Here is a 26,116-nt window from a genome sequence, read left to right as displayed (position 1 = left end):
GCTACTTCCTTGGCTTTAATACTATCCCTGATTTCCCTAGATAGCCACGGTTGAGCCACCTTCCCTTTTTTATTTTTACGCCAGACAGGAATGTACAATTGTTGTAATTCATCCATGCGGTCTCTAAATGTCTGCCATTGCCCATCCACAGTCAACCCCCTAAGTATCATTCGCCAATCTATCCTAGCCAATTCACACCTCATACCTTCAAAGTTACCCTTCTTTAAGTTCTGGACCATGGTCTCTGAATTTACTGTTTCATTCTCCATCCTAATGCAGAATTCCACCATATTATGGTCACTCTTCCCCAAGGGGCCTCGCACAATGAGATTGCTAATTAATCCTCTCTCATTACACAACACCCAGTCTAAGATGGCCTCCCCCCTAGTTGGTTCCTCAACATACTGGTCTCGAAAACCATCCCTTATGCACTCCAGGAAATCCTCCTCCACCGTATTGCTTTCAGTTTGGCTAGCCCAATCTATGTGCATATTAAAGTCACCCATTATAACTGCTACACCTTTATTGCATGCACCCCTAATTTCCTGTTTGATGCCCTCCCCAACATCCCTATTACTGTTTGGAGGTCTGTACACAACTCCTACTAACGTTTTTTGCCCTTCAGGATTTGGAAAAGACTTTTCAGCTTTATGCCTTTTGCAAGTGTTTGGAGTAAACTCTCTATACACTGTCACCTCCTTGGAACAACATATCTCACCATTGACAGATCACTTCTATCATTTCAACTTCAGCTGCCATCTATTTCAGTGGCATTGGTGCTCTTGAAATAACTCACTTTGGTCCTCAGAATCCCACCATGATCAGCCCCAACACCAATATCATCAGGTACACCATCATCACCAGGCACACCAGCAGCACCAACAACAAATTTCTCCGCGATCACCTGATGGTGCACAGGACACAGGGTATCAGCACCTGTCCGCATTGCTGTCCGGGAAGTCAGGGATGGCCTCGCCATGGCCAGATTTACTTCAATTGATGCTGTACGCCCTGGCTGTCACATGATCCACCAGTTTGGCACCACCCCACATCAGCACCATAAAGCAGCCTGCAATGCCCAAACCATTCCTTTCACACTTATCACCATTGTGCGGTGGGGATGGGGGTGGTGCGGGGGGGCCTTATGTCTTACCGTTCACTGTAACTCACTAAGCCACTTCCAAAGGTGCACACAAATCTTTTATGGCAGAGTGTTCAAAATAAAGATTTCAATGTTTGACAACACATTAGCAGAAACTCTGCATAAACATTGGCTAAAAGACCCAAGTATCTACCCTTGTGTGTTGTTAGGTTGTATGATTAGACAAGGATGAGGTTGAGTGTGAGGGATGGCTTGTGAGATAGGAATATGATAATGTCGAGAGAGAGGGATGAGTGGAGGTGCAAGCTAAGTTGGTGTGAGTAAGGATGTGCAGGGGTTTGGAAGTTGTAGGACTAGAGGAGATTGCAGAGACAGAGAGGGAAGCTAGAGAAATAGGGATGTGATGAGTGGCATAGCAGGATAAGGTTGAGTATGGCTTTGCAATAATGTTTCATGATCTATTGAGATCATTGAAAGGTTTGCGCTACTGCAGTCGTATCCTCCTGACGATATCCCTGCTAGTTCCCTCCTGTACAATGTGCAACCAGGCTGCATTGGTGTCCTGGGGAGGTCTCTTCCACTCATTGGAAGGGAAGAGCACCTCCCTGTGTGCTGTAACTCCTTCCGTAATCATATGGAGAGAGACATGGGTGAGCCTGGATGCAGCTGTGCACCTCTATGCGGTGCTTGTCAGTGTTTGCAGCATCCCAATAGATCATTGATAGCACAATTGTCAAAATTAATGTGGGCATGGCCCATTTAAGTAAACCGGCTGATGACGCATCATCAAATTACATCATCAAACCCGCTTCTTTTTAATTGGCCGGGAATCTCGCAGGGCGGACTTAACAAGTCCAATCAGGGCAAAATTGCTTCAACAGAGCATGATGGAACCGGGGGCGGGGTTGCAGTCTTCCACCTATCTCGGCTGCACTTAGCCCACCTTGGTAGGTGAAATCGCGGCCTATGTGTGGTGAAGATTTCTTCTGTTCACTATCTCTTTTGGAGCATGATTATGATTTCTCTACAAATATGAGTCAGAGGTAATTTTCACAAACACACATAATGACTAGTAGAGTTCTTATTCCAAAATGAGTTGCAACAAAGAAAAATACAATTCTTTGAAAATGGGCTTGATTAAATGTCTGTACAGCTTGCTCCCCCATGAACAAGAATTTGGTTTTGTACATGCAGTGTCATAATCAAACTATAAGCCTGGAAATTATGCTTTGCACAAACACTTAATGTAATAGTACAAAAGGAGTTCTCCAGTGGGATGGAAATGATTACAAAGAGCACAGCCTGTGTTATTAGTGTCCGGCCTCTATATCATGTAAGTCAAGCATTGTACAGCATGGGCGCAAATGTCCATGATGGGGAAGGGGAAACACCCTGGCAGGATGCACCTGCTTGGCCTCCACTACTGACTCTGTCAAAGTTCGCAGGGTCGGGAGAAGGCCCTTAATTAGCGTGCCAATGGCAGGTGTCCACTCCACCAGGGGTATAACTAGAGTGCCCACCTTGCCTCAGAGGTGACATATCATTGTGCACATTGTTAATTCCAGAGGGGGTGGGTCTCCCTACCCAAGAAAAAGTGTGACGTGCATCCTTTGTAAGGGGGCTGAAATGTCAGTAAAATGTTGGCAGAAAATTTATGTGGACCCCCAGTGGAGCTTCACAACTGACAGGTTTTGTATTTCTCTAAATAATATGCTGGTCCTCTGAGAGGTCAGGAACTCGGGAACTCCTGGCTTTGTCATGTAAACAGGGCAGCAATCTAGCATTAATGATCTCCCCCACCTTCCAACCTTTTCCGTTCAATCTTTTTACCTCAAAGGAGAAATGGCATGAATGAGGCAATTATAGTTATATACTAAGTTACACTATGCTGGACTGATTTTAACATCTCTGTTAAAATAGCAGAGAGAGGAAATTGACAAGAGAACATTAAAGTGGTAATTTTTCAACACTCCCGACATGGAGCCCCACCCATCGAGAGCACACATTGGAAATTCGGGGAGCACTGTGCCTGATTTTCCAACCGTTAATTCTAATTAGTTGGAACATCGTGTGTAGCATTCCCAGCTGGCAAAAATCCCCACTGGGAGCCTGAAGTTGTATAATAAAATTACCAGCAGAAATTGCCGCCTTACACCTTAATGCAGTTATTGACAGGACACTTTTTATTGTTCCCAAGTATTAATGCAAATGTTTGAAGAACCATTAACAGTGTGCCTGATGCTTTCAGCATTGATGAGCCCTAAATAGTTAGACATTGTTCTGTATATTTCAGGATTTTGATCTCCTGTTGTAAGAGGAAGAATTTTTTTTTAATCCAATTTGTCCATTTTCCGGTCCTTTAGATTGAGACCTGAGGTTTGCAAAAAAAATCTGCATTAACAATCATTTAATACAAACTGTTTATGTAGTTATGTCTCTGAAGACAACTTGTGGTCATGCTTTTGGCGCTGAAAATACTTTTCAGCTATGTTACCCCACTTAGGCCCCAGAAAGGTTATCCTTCAAACCAGAAACATACTCTTGTGGCCTTTAATTCTCGAAGAATATCCAGTTACAGAATACAGTGCGTGAATACCCAGGGAAATGGCTAAAGAAACTCAACTGAGAACCGCTGTGGTTTGAAACTTCTCCAGATGTTTTAAAATATGTTGGCAGAAGAAACAAAGTACAAATATTTCCTTTCAAATATCTCAAAATTTTCAGGTTTACATTATTGACTTTGATTAGCCAAGGAAGGTGGAAAAACTGTGAAATTACATGTTAAACATGGAACTTTCAAAATGCTAAACAGATGCATAATATGAATCCATTCTTGTGTTTGTGACAGATCAACTTCAATTGATCTTTCTAAGTAAGTACCATGATTTTTGATAGCTACCGTGAGAATATTTTACATTTTTATTGATGATAAAAGTTAACAACCGTAAAAGTACAGTCCCTTTGTTTTCTGCTGGCAGGATTCTAACTTTGCAAGTGTTAAAGTTTCAACTATAGCGCATTATGGAAAACAAACCTCTCAACTGCCTCATTTTAATCAGAGTGTGCCAACAGTAATGCCACTGAGACGAGGAGCAGCACGCGAAACTCCTCATTACAGTTTGAGAGGTATGATTGAAAGAAACTGGCATTTGTAAGAAGTTAGATCGAAGGGCAAGTGATTTTCTGCTCCATCCGATTATTGCCGCTCATATTCCTATTTTCACTGCCTCTGGGACTTTTTCTGCAAAATTGCAGTTTTCAGGCAACAAGTCATGATATGTTGGTGGGAGGGGGGTTAAGTATAGATATTTGTGGGATTTGTTACACATCACCAAATCACTTTCCCCAGCTATAAATAACCTTACCAATAGAGTACCAATAATCACACCTACATAGTATGAAATACAAATTCTTAACTCTGTGAATTATGATAGCATTTTGCAGTGTTTGAACTAGGCTTAACATTACAGTCTATTGAAAATGGTAGTGAAATAAAATAAATGTATTATGAATTTATTTAAAGTAGCATGAATAATTCAACCAGCCACAGAAAAGAATGAAGTTCTGCTGAAGGATGCCATTGAAGTGTTAACTTTTCACATACTGATTGGCCTGTTGCATATTGCCACTATTATCTGTTTTTATTTCAAATTTCCAGTATTCTTTTTTAATTTGAAACAAACAGAGAAATTAGGTACAAGTCGAGACAGTGAATATGTCGGTTTCTCTAGTCTGTGCTGAAACAGTAAACTTGTTAACTGAGGTATTTTTTAATTGTCTGAAAATTAGAAGCTTATTCCCAAATCTGAGAATAAATAATAAATCTAAGAATAACTCATTTACAGTCAGTCATTATTGTGATGCTTTATTAAAAGTAGGATAGAATTATTATTTTACCCACACTACAGAATGCTTAGAAGACACGGTACTGATCAGAGAAACTTTGAAAAATTAAGTGCTTTAGAGATCTATTTTTGAACTCAGTTTTCTATCAGCCATAAAGCATCACTTTTGCATGATGCAACAGGTTAAATGTTGATTCTTTTCTTTTTCTCAGCTTGCAACATAAATGTATTAATTAACACAGTCACATTCTTGGTCTCCATGGTAGCAGACTGGGTTTCAGCAATAAGTTGTATACAAGTAAAGATATAAATTTTCAGCAATTAAAATGTCGACATTGCTTCTGCTTTCAAAGTATAATAACTTCTCTTTTAATTTTATGGTAGCGAGCATGTTGGTTTTCACATTTTTATTACTGTTGATTTGGTATTTATTGGAATATCCTGCCAAGCTATTGACCACTATTGATGCAATAATACCATTCAGAGTGCTATATTTTCACAACTGCCTACTGTTCCCAAAATAAAACTGTTGTTTCTTTACAGTCACTCATTTTCATATAATTTAATTAGTAACAATCCTAACCAAGCCACTGGGGAGATTTTTAAAAATTAAACATGAATAAAATCCCATTAAAACATGATACTTGGACATTTGTGGTTAATTAAATATAATTTTGAGGTTATTTTTCTCAACAAGAAGGGTGGCTGCAGAGCTACCTTCATGGCTCAGTAGTTAGGTCAACTGTTAGATCTGATGCTGAGCGATACAGAATGAGAAGATTCCAGGTTTGATCCATGGTCTGTGCTGAGCCAGCCAATGTTAGCCAGGAAGAGGATGTTACAATTCAGCTTGGGTTGTTGCTTCAGAGTGCTACTCAGTGACCTCTGTTGGAAAGACATATGTATGGATATGAATGAAAATAGGATCTGTCTAAGCTGTGATGTAACCCATTGTTGAATATTTAGTTAATACTCATTGTCTGGGCTCTCCGATGTAGAATGGTAGCTTGGCTGAGGTACCTGGCAACTGTAGAGTTCTGCCCTGCTATGAGTCACCATCTTCAGAAAAAAAGTAGTGAGAAGAGAAAATTGGGAGTAAAATATTTACAGCAGATTAGATTGAATTATGGGTGTAAATATAAGAGAAACACTCAGATGCAACTAGTGAAAAACAGCTTTTCATTTGCTTCTCACTAATTCCTACTTATTCTTACACTCTAGGGGTGTCTGAGCCCGATGGCCTGAAACAGAAGGATCCTGTATGGAATTCAAAAGGATAATATCATTTGGACCTTAGCCATCATCCCCAGCAGTTCTCACATGCTGACTTTTATTGCCTCCTCTTCAGAAATAGGTCACACTCATGGATCTCTTGCATTAAATCACAGAATCACAGAAATGACAGCACAGAAGGAGGCCATGCAGCCCATCTTCTGAAAGACCTCAACCTTGCCAGAAATGTGTCTGGCAGAATTTCCTGACATGGCCCCAATTTGCATTGCTTGTAGGGAAACAATAAATAAATAGCTTGAATGGCACTTCTGTGCTTTTGACCTTTTCTGATGTGCCTGCATTTTTGAGAAGTTGCCTGCTATTTTCTTTTTGAACTATACTGAAGAGGAGAACCCATTATACAGCTCAGAGTTGAGAGGAGACATAGAATGAAATTAATGGTTTATGTTCAAAAGGGTTCTAGTAGTCTCCAAAGTTGAGATTGCTGGCAGGATAGCTATGTTACATGATAGAATATTCAGTCAAAGCCACTTCAGAATGTAAGCCATGTTATAGCTGATAGCAGATTATGTATGAAACTAATATTGAGTTGTGGAAATTGAAATATAGATAGAGTTCAGGGTAACTCTAGTATGTAAACAACACTGGTGAATCAGGAATACAAGGAGTATTCAGTGGAAATAAGTGGTCTTAGTAATGGCGTGGATACAAGGCATAAGTCAGGAGTGTGACTAAATATTGTGAAGACCAAAGCCATTGACTGGAATTTTCCCGTTGCCATGTGTACGGGTTTGGAGACCGGTCAGTTGTAAAAATAGCGAAAATAGGCAGCGTGTTGATAACCCACCATCATCCCCTCTCTTTGCGCCTTTAACTCAGGCGTGTTTGCCAGCGCACTATGGTCTCAATCAGGAAAGGCAGGCAACCTAATTAAAGTCATTACATTTTTCTTATCAGATCTTTAACAGGCCTTTTAACTGCAGCTTCCAAATTTAACACATGAGCACGGAAGCACGCAGCTCGGGATCGTCGTCTGTGAAGGAGAGTCGGTAGCTCAGCGGCCATTGTGTGGAAGCAATAATTGACAGCTGGGAATACCAGATAAATACACACACACCTTACACCTCATTAGTTGCCTAAGGGAAAGGCTGATGCTCACTCCATTCTGTGCACAGATTTAGGTTTCTGGAGTTTGCAGGTCATTACTGCAACCTCAAAAGCCACTCTCACCACATTGCTAGTCAGTATTAGAACATTGAGGGATTGGCCCTCTGATCACTAAAATCATAGAATCATAGAATGGTTACACCATGGAAGAAGGCCATTCGGCCCGTTGAGCCCGTGCCAGCTCTCTGCAAGAGTACCTCAGCTAGTCCCACTCGCCTGACCTTTCCCTGTAGCCCTGCAAATGTATTTACTTCAGGTATTTATCCAACTCCCTTTTGAAAGCCATGATTGATTCTGCCTCCACCATCCTTTCAGGCACTGCATTCCAGATCTTAACCATTTGCTGTGTACAAAATGTTTTTTTTATGTCGCCTTTGGTTCTTTTGCCATTCACCTTAAATGTGTGTCCTCTGGTTCTCGATCCTTCGGCTAATGTGAACAGTTTCTCCCTATCTGCTCTGTCCAGACCCCTCATGATCTTGAACATCTCTAACAAATCTCCTCTCAACATTCTCTGCTCTAAAGAGAACAACCTCAGCTTCTCAAGTCTATCCATGTAATTGAAGTCCCTCATCACTGGAATCATTCTCGTCAATCTTTTCTGCACCCTTTCTAAAGTGCGATGCCCAGAATTCAACACAATACTCCAATTGAGGCCAAACCAATGTTTTATACACGTTCATCATAATTTCCACGCTTTTGTACGCTATGCAGCTCAAATTGACCCCCGCCAAAAATGTGGCGCACTTACTCTGTTTCAGTTGTTTTTGCCGGCATGGTGGATGCGGTGGCCTCTTGAGCGAAATTCCGCTCTTTGGCCTTTTTTTTCCAGAATACTGGAAGTCGGTCATAATGGGAATGGATGTGCGGCGGTGAGCAGCAGTGGGGGCGGGCGGAGTGTCCATCGCTGTCACTCATCAGCGTAGCGCAGATGACATCATCGCACTGGCACGTCACCATGAAGGGGAGAGACTGTGCGATTCTTGAAGTTCGGTCCATTGGATCAACAGGGAGGGTTTGGACCAGGCTAGCAGCCTGGCCCCAAGAGGGGGTGCCAGGCTGCCTGTTGGTGGCCCGGCCAAACCCGGGGGCATAATTGTCGACCAGACCTGGCAGTCGGCCGACAAAAAAAATAAGATCGCAGCCGTGGCACCGCCATTTGAGCACACTCCAAGCATAGGGCAGTGACAGAAAAAGCTGCCGATGGCACTGAGCAGCGGACGGAAGTTTCTCTCGACGGAATTTCGTGATCGGGGGGTGGGGGGTGGGGGGGACATTGACAGTGCGCACACTGATGACACACTTAAAACTGACCCCTTCGAAACACCACTATATACCTTCCTCCAGTCCGACAAACAACCGTACACCACGACTCTCTGTTTCCTGTCACTTAGCTAATTTTGTACCCATGCTGCCACTTTCCCTTTTATTCCATGGGCTTCAACTTTGCTGGCAAGCCTATTATGTGGCACTTTGTTGAACGCCTTTTATAAATCCATGTACACCACATTAACCGTATTGCCCTCATCAACCCTCTTTGTTACTGTTGTGTATTGTCCAGGTACATTAAATATATAATATAAGCACAATGGTGCACCACAGAGGGCGCTGTGGTGGGAGACCTGAAAGTACCTGCAAGAGGCAGTATAAAAGGCTGCCCACCACACCTGAGAGGCACTCTGGTGCTGAACAATAAAGGACCAAGGTCACTGCAGTTACTACAACACCAGACCGTGTGGAGTCAGTGATTTGAGTGCTACATACATCACATTGGCAACGAGGACACGGACGAACTTCACGCAAACATGTCTACTCTGGGCTCGCTAAAGGACTTTACCGTGGGCAATGATTGGGAGGCCTTTACGGAAAGGCTCGAGTACTACTTCACAGCTAACGACCTGACGGGGAGCACGGACGCAATGAGAGATAAGCGTAAGGCGATATTGCTTTCCAGTTGTGGTGATGAGGTTTACTGTCTCGTCAGGGATTTGCTGGCACCCACGAGCGGCAGGGACAAGTCATACGAGGAGCTGGTCGCACTCATTCGTGACCAGTTGAAACCAAAGGAGAGCATCCCCACGGCCAGACACAAATTCTACCATCACTGCAGACCTGAGGGCCAGGATGTCACCAAATATGCTGCGGACCTCAGGAGACTCGCGGCGCCGTGTGATTTTGGCGCACACCTTGACGAGGCGTTGCGGAACGTTTTTGTTATGGGGATTGGCCATGAGGGCCTCCTTCACAAGCTGCTAGCCACTGAACCCACAGTCACCCTGACAAAAGCCATCACCATCAGCCGGGCATATATGACCTCGACTTGCAGCACCAAGCAAATGATCCACACAGTCTCGAACCCGGCAGGCACTGTCCACAGGATAGTGCCCACCACGGACAAAACTGCAGAACGTGGCTCTGCCTGGGGCAGAGAGCATGGACTTCGGGGTCCTGGGACTCAGAGTCCGCTGAGGGGGGCCAATCAAGCAGCACCATGCTGGCGCTGTGGAGGAAGCCATGGGGCTCACTGGTGCAGGTTTGCGGAGTACACTGCAATACCTGCCACATTAAAGGCCACCTTCAGCGTATGTGTAAAAGAAATCTGACTCACTGCATGGCTGAGGAGATGGTGGATGATCTACTGTTCAGCGAGGAGCAGGTAGAAGAAGATGAGATCTGTATACGTGCACCGACGATTCGCCCCCAGTGATTATGGAAGTCAAAATCAACGGAGTCCCAGTGAGTATGGCAGTGGATACGGGATCGGGTCCGTCGTTGATGAGTCAGAGAACTTTTGAAAAACTGTGGGGTAATCCAGCTGCACAAATTTGAATAATTTTAGAATAAGAAAATGTGAAGGCCAGGTGAAAAATATTTTAAAGAGCCTCAGTAGTAGAAAATACTTATTTCTGTGATAGACTTTTGCAATCAACAAGTCCTCTAATAATACAACAACTTGCATTTATGTACATAGAATTACATAAAATGTACAGCATAGAAACAGGTCATTCAGCCCACATGGTCTATGCCAGCATTTATGCTGTACACAAGCCGCCTCCCACTCTCCTTCATCTAATCCTATCAGCATATCCTATTTCTTTCTCCTTCATGTGTTTATCGAGCTTCCCCTTAAATGCATCTACTCCACATGGTAGTGAGTTGCACATTCTAACCACTCTCGGGGTAAAGAACATTATAACAGGGAAGGTAGAAGAGGAATAATTGTGAACTAGGGATTACTACAGCTAAAAACTGTGCTATTTAGTTTAAAGGTTAAATGGGGAGAGATTACAAAATGCTGCGGTACAGAGGGATCTGGGAGTCCTTGTACATGAAACACAAAAAGTTAGCATGCAGGTACAGCAAGTAATTAGGAAGGCAAATGGACTGTGGAGGTTGGGTAATTGAACATATTTAAGGTGGAGATAGACAGATTTTTGAACGATAAGGGAATAAAGGGTTTTGGGGAGTGGGCAGGGAAGTGGAGTTGAGGCCAAGATCAGATCAGCCATGTTCTTATTGAATGGCGGAGCAGGCTCGAGGGGCCAAATGGCCTACTCCTGCTCCTATTTCTTATGTTCTTATGTTCTTATGTTCTTATGACCCAAGCTGGTCCCGGTCACGGCAAAGCTGCGAACTTACACCAAGGAACTGATACCTGTTCTCGGCAGAGCGGTCGTGCAGGTATCTTATGGGGGCGAGACGCACGGTTTACCCTTGTGGGTTATTACAGGCGATGGGCCGATACTACTCGGCAGGAGATGGATGGGGAAAGTCCGTGGGGGTTGGGAAGACTTCATTCCTCCACAGACTGCTGCTCCCCGGGTTCCCAAAGAGCAGTCTTGTAGGTGCAGGCTGATTGCTGGGATGCGAGCCAGCGGGGCGCTGCAGGTGATAAGCGGGAGGTCCATCGATGGCCGGCAAACTGGGGGGGGGGCCCAAGCAGAGAAAAAGTCGGGCAGCGGTAGAGACTACAGCGGCGGCCGGAACGGCAGGAGAGGAGGCTACAGCGACAGCCGGAACTGCAGGAGAGGAGGCTACAGCGGCGGCAGGTATGATCCAGGAGAACGCGACAAGTTTCAATTCTAAGATCTTTCCAGATGGGCTTCTCTCTCCGCACGTATAATCGCACAATCAATCCAACCTCCTTAAAAGCTTCCACTGCTTTGCTATGTGTTACTTCCCCTACATCTACAACAACTACCCGAAGGATGCAATCATTCCACCGCATTCCCTCCTACCATGGTTGTTGTAATGAGAGGGCTCGGATCATCACCAACGTGCGGATTATCAGTGCCACCTGCAATGCTGGAGCCGAGGCCAGAATTTCCGTGCCCCCGCCCCGCTCCTTCAAGCGTGATTTTATACTTTCTTTCTTCTTTGTCAGCGAGCTCAAGCTGGCGGTGGCCTCGTGGCAGCAGTGCTTGGCAGACAAAGGCCAGCAGAGCAACTAAAATGGCGGAGCCCAAGGAAAGCCTCGTGGGAACCACAAGATGGCGGCTTAAAAGGGCAATGCCCCCGGGAGCCTTAAAAGGGCCCCACACCACTGGTGGTCCCCACAAAGAGACTTTTGCAAGGCAAGAGCAAGTCTAGAGGAGTAATGAGACTGGTATGGTGACGTGTGTGGATAAGAGTTAAATTTTTTTGTGTTGATGCTGGTTGGTTACTGTATTTAAAAAGGTGAAACGAGGGATATGAAGGATTTACAATGCTAAATGGGTACTGTGTTTAAGTATGATGGACACGAATGATTTATGAAAAGAGTCACATCACGGGGTACAGTAAAACAAGTAAAAGGGTTAACGGACCCGTGACTAATAATGCAAGGGTTCAGCAGCTGCAGATGAACAGCTAAGGTGACTACTGAGCACAGAGGCAACGCACCAGTTGCGATACCCTGTCTCAGCGCAGTCCAGTAAAAAGGGGGCAGTATACCGCCACCATACCTTACCCAGCGGAGCTGGGATTAAACAACTGTTCAGTGCACCTGTAATCTTTTGACATACCAGCTGTACCACATATTGTATGTACCATACTAATGTACCGTCTATGTATACCTGTTTTCTGTTGGAGGTTATACCCGACACTTCATCACCCATGCGAGGACTGCAAACACCACATGCTTGCACCTAATAATCTCTGCATAGGATGGTCATGGACTCACACTCACTAACCCACCAGGATGAACAAGGCCGAGGTTACCGGCAATGGCCTTTGGAACTGTGGGGGGCAGGGGGGGGAGTCAGATGTTGTGTATTGTCCAGGTACATTAAATGTATAATATAAGTACAATGGTGCACCACAGAGGGCGCTGTGGTGGGAGACCTGAAAGTACCTGCAAGAGACAGTATAAAAGGCTGCCCACCACACCTGAGAGGCACTCTGGAGCTGAATAATAAAGGACCAAGGTCACTGCAGTTATTACAACACCAGATCGTGTGGAGTCAGTGATTTGTGTGCTACATACACCACAGTTACCTCATCAAAAAACTTGATCAAGTTAGTTAAACATGATTTGCCTTTAACAAATCTGTATTGGCTTTCCTTAATTAATCCACACTTGTCCAAGTGGCTGTTAATTTTGTTACTGATTATTGTTTCTAAAAGCTTCCTCACTACCGAGGTTAAACTGACTGGCCTATAATTGCTGGGTTTATCTTTACACCCTTTTTTGAACAAGGGTGTAACATTTGCAATTCTCCAGTCCTCTGGCACCACCCCCGTTTCTAAGGAGGATTGGAAGATTATGGCCAGTAGCTCTGCGATTTCTTCCTTCACTTCCCTCAACGTCCTAGGATGCATCCCATCCAGTCCTGGTGACTTATCTGCTTAAGTATAGCCAGCCTTTCCAGTACCTCATCTTTATCAATTCTTATCCCATCCAGTATCTCCTCTACCTCCTCCTTCACTATGTCTATGTCAGCATCTTCTTCCTTGGTGAAGACAGATGCAATGTACTCATTTAGTACCTCAGCCATACCCTCTGCTCGATGCATAGGTCTCCTTTTTGTCCCTAATTGGCCCCACCCCTCCTCTTACAATCTGTTTACTATTTATTAGACTTTTGGACTACCTTTTATGTTAGCTGCCATTCTATTCTCATAAACTCTCTTTGCCTCTCTTATTTTCTTTTTCACTTATCCTCTGAATTTTCTATACTTAGCCCAATTCTCAGATGTATTCTCGGCCTATACATGGTCTTTTTTTGCTTTAACTTACACTCTATATTTTTTGTCACCCAGGGAGCTCTGACTTTCCTCCTAGTGGGAATGTACCTTGACTGTACCCAAACTATTTCCTGTTTAATGGCAGTCCATTGTTCCACTACAGTTTACCCTGGCCAGATCTGTTCTCATTCCACTGAAATTTGCCTTCCTCCAATTAAGTATTTTTACTCTAGATTTCTCCCTGTCCTTTTCCATACCTAATCTAAACCTTATGATACTATGATCACTGTTCGCTAAATGTTGCTCCACTTGACCCACCTCATTCCCCAGAACCAGATCCAGCAATGCCTCCTTCCTCATTGCGCCTGAAACATGCTGATCAAGAAAGTTCTCCTGAACACACTTCAGAAATTCTTCCCTCTCTCTGCCCTTTACACTATTACAATCCCAGTCTATATTAGGATAGTTGAAGTCCCCCCATTATCACTACTCTTAAGTTCTTGCATCTCTCTGTAATTTCTCTGCAAATTTGCTCCTCCATATTTTTCCCACTAGGTAGTAGCCTATAGAATACACCTAGTAGTGTAATGGAACCTCAATTATTTCTTAACTCAAGCCATAGATTCTGTCTTTGACCGCTCCAGGACATCCTCTCTCTCCAGCACTGTAACATTTTCCTTAACCAGTACTGCTGTACCACCTCCTATCTCTCCTTCCCTATCTTTCCGGGAATATTTAAAATCCAATCCTGCCCCTTTTTGAGCCCGGTCTCCATTATTGCAATAACAGCATATTCTCATGTGGCTATTTGCGCCTGCCTTGTTTACATAGAAACATAGAAACATAGAAACATAGAAAATAGGTGCAGGAGTAGGCCATTCGGCCCTTCGGGCCTGCACCACCATTCAATAAGATCATGGCTGATCATTCACCTCAGTACCCCTTTTCTGCTTTCTCTCCATACACCTTGATCCCTTTAGCCATAAGAGCCATATCTAACTTCCTCTTGAATGTATTTAAGGAACTGGCCTCAACAACTCTGCAGTAGAGAATTCCAAAGGTTAACAACTCTTTGAGTGAAGAAGTTTCTCCTCATCTCAGTCCTAAATGGCTTACCCCTTATCCTTAGACTGTGACCCCTAGTTCTGGACTTCCTCAGTATCGGGAACATTCTTCCTGCCTCTAACCTGTCCAATCCCGTCACAATTTTAAATGTTTCTATGAAATCTCCTCTCATTCTTCTAAACTCCAGTGAATAGAGGCCCAGTCGATCCAGTCTCTCCTCATATGTCAGTTCTGCCATCCCAGGAATCAGTCTGGTGAACCTTCGCTGCACTTGTCCCTGGTGTCCCTGCAGTTACTCTCATCAACTTGAGGTGCTTTTATATTGACCTTCAGCCACTGTCTCCTACAGTGAGGGTCCTTCACATCAAAGTAAACCTGCCGGATTAGCTAGATACTTTGCTTCATGTACTAACTATTGAATCCCCTCCTACTATTGTTTTCCCTAACTTCTTCCTCTCCCCCTATTTAGCTGAGCCACCTATGGTGCCATGGACTTGGCTCTGGCTGTACTCCCCAGAGGAACCATTGCCCTCACCAGTATGCAGAACAGAATACTGGTTGGAGAGCAAAATGTACTCGGGGGATTCCTGCACTATCTGCATGGACCTCCTCTTCTGTCTGGCTGTCAATTATTCCTTCTGTGCCTATGCACTCCTTAGCTGCGGGTTGACCACATCTTGAAATGGGCCATCCAGGTAGCTCTCAGACTTGTGGATGCCAGTTGCTGCTCAAGCTCCGAAACCCGGAGCTCGAGCTCCTCCAGCTGACGACACCTCCTGCGCACGTGATTGTCCAGAACACGGGAAACATCCTGGAGTTCCCACATGGCACAGGATGTGCATTCCACAGGACTGAGCTACCCTGCCATGCCTTTATTTATTTGACTATTAACTAACTTTACAGAAACTTAAGACGAAGATGTATCGAATTTAAGTTATTAATATAATGCAGTATTACAGTTAATAATGTAATATACTATTAACAGTTACTAATTTAATATAGTATTAACAGTTACCAGTCCCCAAATTTCTGCTTAATCCCTAACCAGCTATATAACCCCGGACCTCAAATTGAAGAGCAAAAAAAATGATGTGACCTTTACCAACCAATCAGTTACCAGCTATCCTGTGACATCACTCCTTGGTTTTTGTTTCTCTCACCGCTGCTCCTGGTACGTCTGGCATTTCTAACCTCCGCTCTTTATTCCCCTAGTCTCTGTTCAGTCTCCGACCAGGTCCTCACCCGCCGCTGCTCCGAATGAGTCTAGCCCCTCTCTCGCTCTACTCTGCTCTTTATTTCCCTGATCTCCACTCAATCTCCAACCAGGCCCGCGCTCGCCGCTGCTCCCGGTGAGTCTGGCCTCTCTCTCTCTCCTCTGATCTATTACATCAGCATGGGTGCTGCTTGTACGCCCTCACCTTGGTTCTTAGAATTGAACAAAGATGAGCACCATTACCAACAACACCAGCCACACCAGCAGCAGCAACCACAACAGCAGCCTTCTCCTCACTGACCCGATGCTCCACAGGAGGGGGGCAAAACAGGGCTGCAGCTCTCCAGAGGCAATACCCCAATACAAGGCATACAGGCAGAGGATGAGCTTCCTAAACATGACTGAGCAGCAGTGCTTCAGGAGGCTTGGGCTATCACGCCAGGTCATTGAAGACATGTGTAGCTTGATAGAACAAGACCTGCTGCCCAGCTGTCCTGGTGGACACTCCTTACAAGTGGCTGTCAAAGTCACCAGTGGCCTCAACTTCTTCACCTCAGGCCCCTTCCAGGAATCTGCAGTAGACATTTGTGGGATCTCCCAGTTGGCCACTCCTAGATGCATTACACAGGTCACTGATGCCATGTTTCGCAAGTCAGCCAATTCTATCAACTTTGGTACTGATGAAGTCAGTGTTACTGAACTGGTGCTCAGCTTTGCAGCTCTAGCTGACTTCCCACAGGTCATCGACGACACAGATGTGGCCATGAAGGCACCCTACCATCAGCCAGTAGTGTTTGTCAACCACAACAACAACTTTTATGTATATATTTATTTATATACTACAAAGGATTCCACTCCTTCAATGTGCAGCTTATCTGCAACCATAAAACGATGATTATGCATGTATGCACCAAATTCCCTAGCAGCTGTCATGACTCTTTTGTGCTGTGCCAATCCACCCTCCCTCAGCTCTTCGCACCTCCAAACACACTTACCGGCTGGCTGCTTGGAGACAAGAGCTATCCACTGAGGACCTGGCTCATGACACCCCTGAGAACGCCAAGCACTGAGGCCGAGGAGCATTATAAAGAGCGCCACATGTTCACCAGATGTGTGATAGAACAACAATACACTCTGAAGATGCGCTTCAGATGCCTTGACAGGTCTGAAGGAGCTCTTCAGTACACACCAGCCAGGATCTCCAGAGTCATCACCGTCTGCTACATACTGCACAACATAGCGCAGCAACAGGGATTGGAGCATAGTGCACAGCACACACACTCTTCAGAGGACGATGAGGAGGAGGAAGCTGAGATGTAGATGCCACTAGCAGTGGCGTACATTGCTGCCCAGGAGGTCCAGGATGGTCTCATCATGGCCAGATTTACTTAATTTACTCCAATGCAGCAATATGCCTGCCACATACTAACTTCACCCCCCCAACAACAGTATAACGCATCCAATGTCCAAGCCATTGCTCTCACCCAAATGCTCAATGCTTAAGGTTAAATAATATGTCACCATTCACTCCAAGTAATAAAGCCACTTCCAAGGTTTGAGGCAAAAGTTGACAAGACTGGAAAGACGTGCAAAGAAAAACATTTATATGTCCAATCAAAACAACTGAAATTTAGCCCAACATTTGTTGATGCACCCATATGTTTACTTTTGTGTAATTTTTTGTTTGCGAGTGCTTCTACGAGGTGCAATCCTGTGGCTTTAGCAGGGGCCCTGAGCTCGGGAATTCACTCCCTTAACCTCTCCGCCTCTCTACCTGGAGAAGCTCAACACCATCCAGGACAAAGCAGCCCACTTGATTGGCATCCCATCCACCACCTTAAACAGTCACCCCCTCCACCACCGGGTATTATGGAGTAAATTGGCCAGCAACTTCCGAAGTCCACACATGTGCAGTTAAAAGTGAAAATCCGGAGGTTGCTGTCTGATTTGCCCTGGCCTCCACAAGCTTTGTTACACCGGTACCTCACTGCTCGATTCAGCATTAAAATCCATGTGAGGGTGTGAAGTTGCTGTACTTACACACTAGTTGCCCACTTGCTTGAGATGGAGTTCACACTCACACACTGTCAGGACAACCTCATTATCTAAGCCCAGAGAACATAGATTGGCAAGAGCCAAAACATAGGAGTTCCAAGTGTGAGCAGGGGTACGACTGAAGTTTAACTTGGTAAGACTGCAGTCTGCTAGCACAGAGCACTGGGAGGTTTGCAGCTGTTTGTCTAAATTGGACCCCTACCCATTTGGACATCATCTTGCAAGCTTATCTGCAACCAAGCAGTGAATAGTTTATTTCATCAGGTTCTATGAACAAAGCAAGCTGACTGGGCCATTATCAACAGCTCTCTGGAATACTGTGAACCTGACCGGCTGAGATATTGGATTATCATTTATGTCACAAAGGACTGATTTTGTTATCAGACATATCACCTTTGAGTCAACAGACCTCATTTAACTCCCTCAATCCCAAAGTGAATAATCAAAGATTGGCGTTTAGACAATTCTGGTTTAAGCCCTTTAATCCCTTGCAGGTGAACAGCGGGTACCCCTGGATGGTATGGCGAGCAGCACAATTTATCATAAAATATTTAAGTGGATTGCCTCTATTCTCTGGACCATAATATTGGCCACATCATACCCTATCAGACTATCACATCATGGTTCCATCAGGTGCTTCAGCAGGAAGTACCTGTCTTTCTGAAATCCAATCATGGTAGGCACTGAGCCTTGGATATATGATTATTTATTCTCAGATCCAGCATACAGGTGACCTTTACCCACAGTTGTCACTCCAAGCCACAATTTTGTCAAGAGCTGTATGACACATAAGAGTAGATTTTGCAAACTTGCATTTATGAGCCTAGAAATTCCAGTCTGTTTTAGGTACAATTTTAGTCAGGGAGGAATTTGGAGTGGAACCCATTATTGCTGGGTTTCAGGCCACTTTGTGAATTTCCAGTGGGGACTGCACAGTTGTGGGTGGGACTGATGGAGTGCCGGCCTTCCCTGGAAATCTCATCAGTTCATCCTAGCGTATAGCCAGAGGAAAGTATACTTACATCATGTGCGTGTACTTTCTGTACAATAGGCATAAATAGAGCTCACAATGCTGTTTCATAACAATGAATCTCTCCAATAGCACTGTAAATGGTGTAGCGCCCATCCCTTTTGTGCAAAAAGGATAAGGTAGCATTGCAGCTATGTTACTAGACTAGTAATCCAGAGGCCTGGACTAATGATCCAGAGATATGAGTTCAAATCCCAACATGGCATCTGTGAAATTTAAATTCAGTTAAATAAATCTGGAATTGAAAAAACTATCATCAGTGAAACTACTGGATTGTAATTTTAAAAAATGCATCTGGTTCACTAATGTCCTTCAGGGAAGGAAATCTGCTGTCATTACCTGATATGACCTTTATGTGACTCCAGACCCACAGCAATGTGGTTGACTCTTAACTGCCCTCTGTGGTTCAAGAAGAAGGCTCCCACCACCTTCTCAAGGGCAATTAGGGATGATGGGCAATAAATGCTGGCCTTGTCAGTGATGCCCACATCCCGTGAACAATTTTTAAAAAATGACCCTGTCTTCAGGATTGGGGCTGGGGCTATCACTGGGGCCAATTGGCAGGTGACAGACCCACCACATCGCATTTCTGGTGACATCATTACCAAACTGGGCGCCAGTACAGAATTCCATACGGCTTGATTATGTATCAAGAATATAGACATAAGAAGTGAGTGGGTTCTGCAGATAGTTTGCGACATCTCAGCAAACTTGATGTTGCATTCATCCAAGTTCAATGCAATGTGTCAGACTGATTCCTCACCAATTCAAGTCTGTGAGGTTGATTCCACATCTAGGACTCTGAGTGAAAGGTTGACACAGAACAAAACCCTCCCACTAGCAACTATTTCCACTTATTACTATGCAAAAGGAATTGAAAATGGCACTCTTGTAGTTTGGTTTTACAGTTTCAGTATGCGTAATTACTGCATGGTTATCATCTAAGTATCTTTGAGAGACAGAAACAGGATGATTCCACCCTTTGATTTTTAAACTTGTTTATTCCATTCCTTCTGTCAGTTTTATAAAATTGGTTCTAATTAGACCCTTTGAAAGGAAGGAAAACAAGAAACAGGAAGTAAAAACAGAAAAAAACAATATTCGGAATATATAATGACTTAAGTTTTACTAATTACAGCTCAAGATTTTACCTTATGTTATAATGACAGTTTTAATGCAATTTTAAAATAAACGTTCAATATAATTGGTCCATGTGTTGCATGTTTATGAATCAGGAAAAATAATTTACTTTAACCATTTATCAGAAATTGTGTATTGCTCCCATTTAAAATTATGTTTAGCTGCAAAATATTAACATGCCTAACAGCTGGCCTGAGGCAGTAGAACCAATTTTGGTTTACTCACTGCTCTGTTTGCACGAAAACAGAAGGGTAGTGGTCAGGAAATGGAGCAGGATCTGGTTCTGTCAACTTTGCGCCAGCTCTCTGCATCAGCTGGCTCCTTGGGATGGTTATTTTGCTGGTACACAAAGCTCCCGTCCAACACAGGCAAGAACTTCTTTCACATACTTAAAAGGGGCAGGGAGGTGTGCTGCACCGTTTCCTGGCCTGGGGCGATCCTGGATACTGAGTCCTCAACATTCCAAAGGAAACCTGGTCGGAAACTGGCCTCCGGCAGGCTTGCAGTTAAGAGGATCTTTAAAAGGCTCACATATTTTCAGGTGAGTGTTTTGTGCCGTTTTTCCCGCCACAGAAGGCTTTAAACTAATTAGTGCAGGGGTGGAGGGGCAGGCGTTCAGGTGAGCGAAAATTTAAAAAATCATAGAATAAGGAGAAGGCAATAGAGCAGTTTAGCACTGGGGGAATTGGAAACCAGAGCGTGGCAAGAAGGGACATGGTTGCAAGGTGACCAAGGCTGGGAACTAAATATTCAGAGGACAATTTGACAATTCGGAAGGACAGTCAGATGGGAAAAGGAGGTGGGATAGCTCTGTTAATAAAGGATGAGATCAGTGCATTAGTGAAAAATGATATTGGCTCAGAAGATCAAGATGTTGAATCAGTTTGGGTGGAGAGCAGGAATAATAAGGGGGAAAAGTCACTGGTAGTAGTAGTCTATAGGCCCCCTAACAATAGCTACACTGTTGGACGGAGTATAAATCAAGAAATAATGGAGGCTTTTAAACAAGGAACGGCAATAAGCATGGGTGCTTTTAAGCTTCATATTGATTGGACAAGGCAAATTGGTCAGGGTAGCCTTGAGGAAGAGTTCATAGAGTGTATCCGGGATAGTTTCCTTGAACAGTACATTGCGGAACCAACCAGGGAGCAGGCTATAGAAACATAGAAAAATAGAAAATAGGTGCAGGAGTAGGCCATTCGACCCTTCGAGCCTGCACCCCCATTCAATACGATCATGGCTAATCATTCACCTCAGTACCCCTTTCCTGCTTTCTCTCCATACCCCTTGATTCCTTTAGCTATAAGGGCCATATCTAATTCCCTCTTGAATATATCGAACGAACTGGCATCAACAAATCTCTGCGGCAGAGAATTCCACAGGTTCACAACTATCTGAGTGAAGAAGTTTCCTCTCATCTCTGTCCTAAATGACTTACCCTTTATCCTTAGACTTTGACCCCTGGTTCTGGACTTCCCCAACATCAGGAACATTCTTCCTCCATCTAACCTGTCCAGTCCCGTCAGAATTCTATATGTTTCTATGAGATCCCCTCTCATTTTTCTAAACTCTAGTGAATACAGGCCCAGTCGATCCAGTCCCTCCCCATATGTCAGTCCAGCCATCCCTGGAATCAGTCTGCTGAACCTTCGCTGCACTCCCTCAATAGCAAGAACGTCCTTCCTCAGATTAGGAGACCAAAACTGAACACACTATTCCAGGTGAGGTCTCACCAAGGCCCTGTACAAGCCACGTATACATCTTAGCTGTCCTGCTATTTCTACTCTGACTAGCACGTGGCACTGGTAGCAATCCTGAGATTACTACCTTTGAGGTCCTGCTTTTTAATTTAACTCCTAGCTCCCTAAATTCAGCTTGTAGGACCTCATCCCATTTTTTACCTATATCATTGGTACCTATATGCACCATGACAACTGGCTGTTCACCCTCCCCCTCCAAAATGTCCTGCAGCCGCTCCGAGACATCCTTGACCCTTGCACTAGGAAGGCAACATACCATCCTGGAGTCTTGGTTGTGGCTGCAGAAACAACTATCTATTTCCCTTACAATAGAATCCCCTACCACTATAGCTCTCCCACTCTTTTTCTTGCCCTCCTGATGCAGCAGAGCCACCCATAGTGCATGAACTTGGCTGCTGCTGCCCTCCCCTGATGAGTCATCCCCCCCAACAGCACTCAAGGTGGTGTATCGCTTCTCGGCCTTTTGGCTAAGATCATGCGTAACTGACCTGACAGGGGAGTAGCCACCATGACCTCCGGGTGGTTCTCCCTGGATCAGGAAGGTATATGCTTGCTTTTTTGGAAACAGGAGGTGGGTGGGGTGGCTTGACCCATCCACCTCCACGGAGGTGTGTGGGGGACCTGACCCATCCACCTCCATGGCACGAACCTGGTATTGCAGTACTTCCAGGAACAGTGCAGTGGCTCTAGGCCTTTTGGCTAAGAGCATTGGCGCAGAGTGATCCTTGGCGTGTGCAAGGTGACCTCTGGCGTTTGTGATTTGACAAAGAATTGGAACGATTGGCTACGAATTTCAAAAAAAAACAAAAAAACATCTGTTTTGCAGGGGGATGAACACAGGGGACCCCTGCATTACCTTCCTTCCCATGCTCTTCCTGCTGGTCACCCATTCCCTCTCTGCCTTTGTAATCTTTCCCTGCAGTGTGACCAACTCACTAAACGCGCTATTCGCGACATCCTCAGCATTGTAGATGCTCCAGAGTGAATCCACCCGCAGCTCCAGTGCCGCAATGCAGTCTGTCAGGAGCTGCAGCTGGACACACTTCCCACACATGTAGTTGTCAGGGACACTGGTAGTGTCCCTGATTTCCCACATGGCACAGGAGGAGCATGGCATGGTGCTGTGCTCAACTTGCATGACTTAACCCTTAAATTACTTAATTTACTTAATTTGGCAACAATGACAAATTTTTCCTACTGATGAGAAAAAGAAAACAGATTAAAAAAAAAGAAAAACTACTCACCAATCAGCCAGCCAATTACTTACCCTCTTGGCTGTGACGTCACACTTCGATTACTTTTTACTTCTTTGTTTACTACCCGCCTCTGCTGCAGCTGCAGCTCGCTGCTCCCTCTCTGCCGCTGCTTGCTCTCAGCCGCCGCCCTTTGTAGTCCCGCTCACCCGCCGACCTCCTCTCGCAATGCTGCTCCCTCTCTGCCGCTGCTTGCTCTCAGCCGCCGCCCTTTGTAGTCCCGCTCTGCCGCTGACCTCCTCTCACAATGCTGCTCCCTCTCTGTTGCCACTCGCTCTCAGCCACCGCCCTTTGTAGTCCCGTTCTGCCGCTGACCTCCTCTCGTGATGGTGCTCCCTCTCTGTTGCCGTTCGCTCTCAGCTGCCGCCCTTTGTAGTCCCGCTCTGCCGCCGATCTCCTCTCTCTATGCTGTTCCCTATCTTAGATTTGGTACTGTGCAATGAGACAGGATTAATAAATGATCTCCGAGTAAAGGATCCTCTCAGAATGAATGACCATAACACGGTTGAATTTCAAAGTCAGTTGGAGGGTGAGAAAGTTGGATCTCAAACCAGTGTCCTAAGCTTAAATAAAGGAGACTACAAAGGTATGAAGGCAGAGTTGGCTAAAGTGGACTAGGAAAATAGATTAAAGTGTGGGATGGTTGATGAGCAGCAGCAAATATTTAAGGAGATATTTCATAACTCTCAACAAAAATATATTCCAATGAGAAGGATGGACAGGAAGAGAAGGGACAACCATCCATGGAAACTGAGGAAATAAGGGATGGTATCAAAATTGAAAACGAGGGCCAAGACTATCGGGAAGACAGAGGATTGGGAAACCTTTAAAACCTAGCAAAGAACGACTAAAAAAATAATAAGGAAAGGGAAGATAGATTATGAAAGTAAACTTGCACAAAATATAAAAACAGATAGTAAGAGTTTTTACAGGTATATAAAAAGGAAAAGAGTGGCTAAATAAATGTTGGTCCCCTAGAGGATGAGACTGGGGAAATAATAATGGGGAACAGGGAAATGGCAGAGTCTTTGAACAAATATCTTATATCGGTCTACAGGGTAGAAGACACTAAAAACATTCCAATAGTGGATAATCAAGGGGCTACAGGGAGGGAGGAACTTAATACAATTAATATCACCAAAGAAGTAATACTCGATAAAATATCGGCAGATAAGTCCCCTGGACCTGATGGCTTGCATTCTGTGGTCTTAAAAGAAGTGGCTGCAGAGATAGTGGATGCATTGGTTGTAATCTATCAAAATTCCATGGATTCTAGGGAGGTCCCAGCGGATTAGAGAAAACCACAAATGCAACACCCCTATTTAAAAAAGGAGGCCGACAGAAAGCAGCAAACTACAGACCAGTTAGTCTAACATCTGTCATTGGGAAAATGCTGGAGTCCATTATTAAGGAAGCAATAGCAGAACATTTGGAAACGCATAATTCAATCAAGCAGTCAGCATGGTTTTATGAAAGGGAGGTCATGTTTGAAAAATTTGCTGGAGATCTTTGAGGATGTAACAAGCAGGATGGATAAGGGGGAACCAGTGGATGTGGTGTCTTAGCATTTCAAGAAAGCATTCGATAAGGTGCCACATAAAAGGTTACTGCACAAGTTAAAAGTTCACAGGGTTGGGGTGTAAGATTCCAAAATTCGTGGAAATCCCCCAGTGTTTGGAATCACTGAAAAGGAAATTCGATTTGGGCCTATTAAACACAAAGTTTGGGATCTTAAAATGCATATGAAAGAAATCTACGAGTCTTAACCAAGTTTAGGATTTTAAAAGGCATATTTGGGCCTGTGGGGAAAAGCTGCAGAGACAGAGGGGTGGGATCAACCTTTACCTTTAGAATTTGGATATTGTAGCTAATCAGTTTGTCTGGAGAAGCTGTTTAACCATCGAGAGCACACGGCGAAAAAACACAGGAAGAAACATGGTGACATCGGAGAAAAGAACTTCAAAAACCAAACAGTGGAACATCAATACCAACTGACTTGGTAACAGCCATCAACCGGACCACCGCCATCGATGAAATCAACCAGGAAAGTCGACCACCAAGAAAACCGGGGTCCACGCAAGTTTTCCACTCTACAATTTGTGCCTAGACTATCCAGCAGGTAAAAATTACCTAAAGAACTTAAAATCCTATTGATAACAAGGAAAATTGGGTACTCACCAGAGATAAATCCAAAACGAGTCTAACCGCATCAGCGGACTCACCTCAACTGGCTTCAATACGCAGCAGAGGTCTTCTACCACGTCCGGGGTACGGCAAGGCAAACCGGCTATAACCAAAGAACCCCGAAACCGCGAAACAGCCCTAGCTGTCAAACGAAGGATCTGGTGAGCATAAATCCCTGGAGCTCTAGAGTTTGACCTAGTTAGAGAGTAAGTGGGAGGTGGGAGGTATTTCCCATTGTTTAGAGCCTTTTTGTAAGATTTTACAGTTTTATTGGAGTGTATTTGTGCTATTTGTTTTCTTGAATAAAACCCAAACCTTCTTTGTACAAAACAGTTGTCTGCTGCACTTTATCGTACCCTGATTAATAAATCCAAGGTCAAGAACCAGGGAGTGGGAGCGACTCGAAACCGCTCTGGTCAGGAAGGCAAGTTGACAGGCCCACCATCCCCTACAAGGGGTAATATATTAGCATGGATAGAGGATTGGCTAACTACAGAAAACAGAGAGTCGGGATAAATGGGTCATTTTCCGTTTGGCAAACAGTAGTTAATGGGGTGCCACAGGGATCAGTTCTGGGGCCTCAAAGATGGGTGGGAATGCAAACTGTGAAGAGGACATAAACAATCTGCAAAGGGATATAGACAGTCTAAGTGAGTGGCAAAAATTTGGCAGACAGAGTATAATGTGGACAAATGTGAGGTTATCCACTTTGGCAGAAAAAAAATAGAACAGCAAATTATAATTTAAATGGAGAAAAATTGTAAGTGCTGCAATACAGAGACTTGGGGGTCCTTGTGCATGAAACACAAAAGGTTAGTATGCAGGTACAGCAAGTAATCAGGAAGGCAAATGGAATGTTGGCCTTTATTGCAAGGGGGATAGAGTATAAAAGCAGAGAAGTCCTG

The 26,116-nt window shown here is 44.4% G+C and overlaps 1 long non-coding RNA gene and 1 other non-coding gene across 2 annotated transcripts in view; one reads left to right on the top strand and one right to left on the bottom strand.

Annotated features, from left to right (window-relative positions):
- LOC139231183 (uncharacterized) overlaps window positions 1-11,777 on the bottom strand; it is an 81,878-nt gene extending 70,101 nt beyond the window's left edge. The window contains exons 1-2 of the long non-coding RNA XR_011587998.1: window positions 11,586-11,777; window positions 9,956-10,162 (exon numbers count right to left, since the gene is read on the bottom strand). This is a non-coding gene — a long non-coding RNA (uncharacterized lncRNA). The remainder of the gene's footprint in view (window positions 1-9,955; window positions 10,163-11,585) is intronic.
- A 10,444-nt stretch (window positions 11,778-22,221) lies between these two features.
- Window positions 22,222-22,419, top strand: LOC139252358 (U2 spliceosomal RNA). The gene has a single exon (XR_011591448.1). It is a non-coding gene; the product is annotated as a U2 spliceosomal RNA (small nuclear RNA).
- Window positions 22,420-26,116: the final 3,697 nt, after the last annotated feature.

The sequence above is a fragment of the Pristiophorus japonicus genome, chromosome 2 (genome assembly GCF_044704955.1).
Source record: "Pristiophorus japonicus isolate sPriJap1 chromosome 2, sPriJap1.hap1, whole genome shotgun sequence".
Lineage (NCBI taxonomy): Eukaryota > Metazoa > Chordata > Chondrichthyes > Pristiophoridae > Pristiophorus > Pristiophorus japonicus.
Note: the sequence above shows the minus strand (reverse complement) of the source record. Positions and strands in the feature narration are given on the sequence as shown.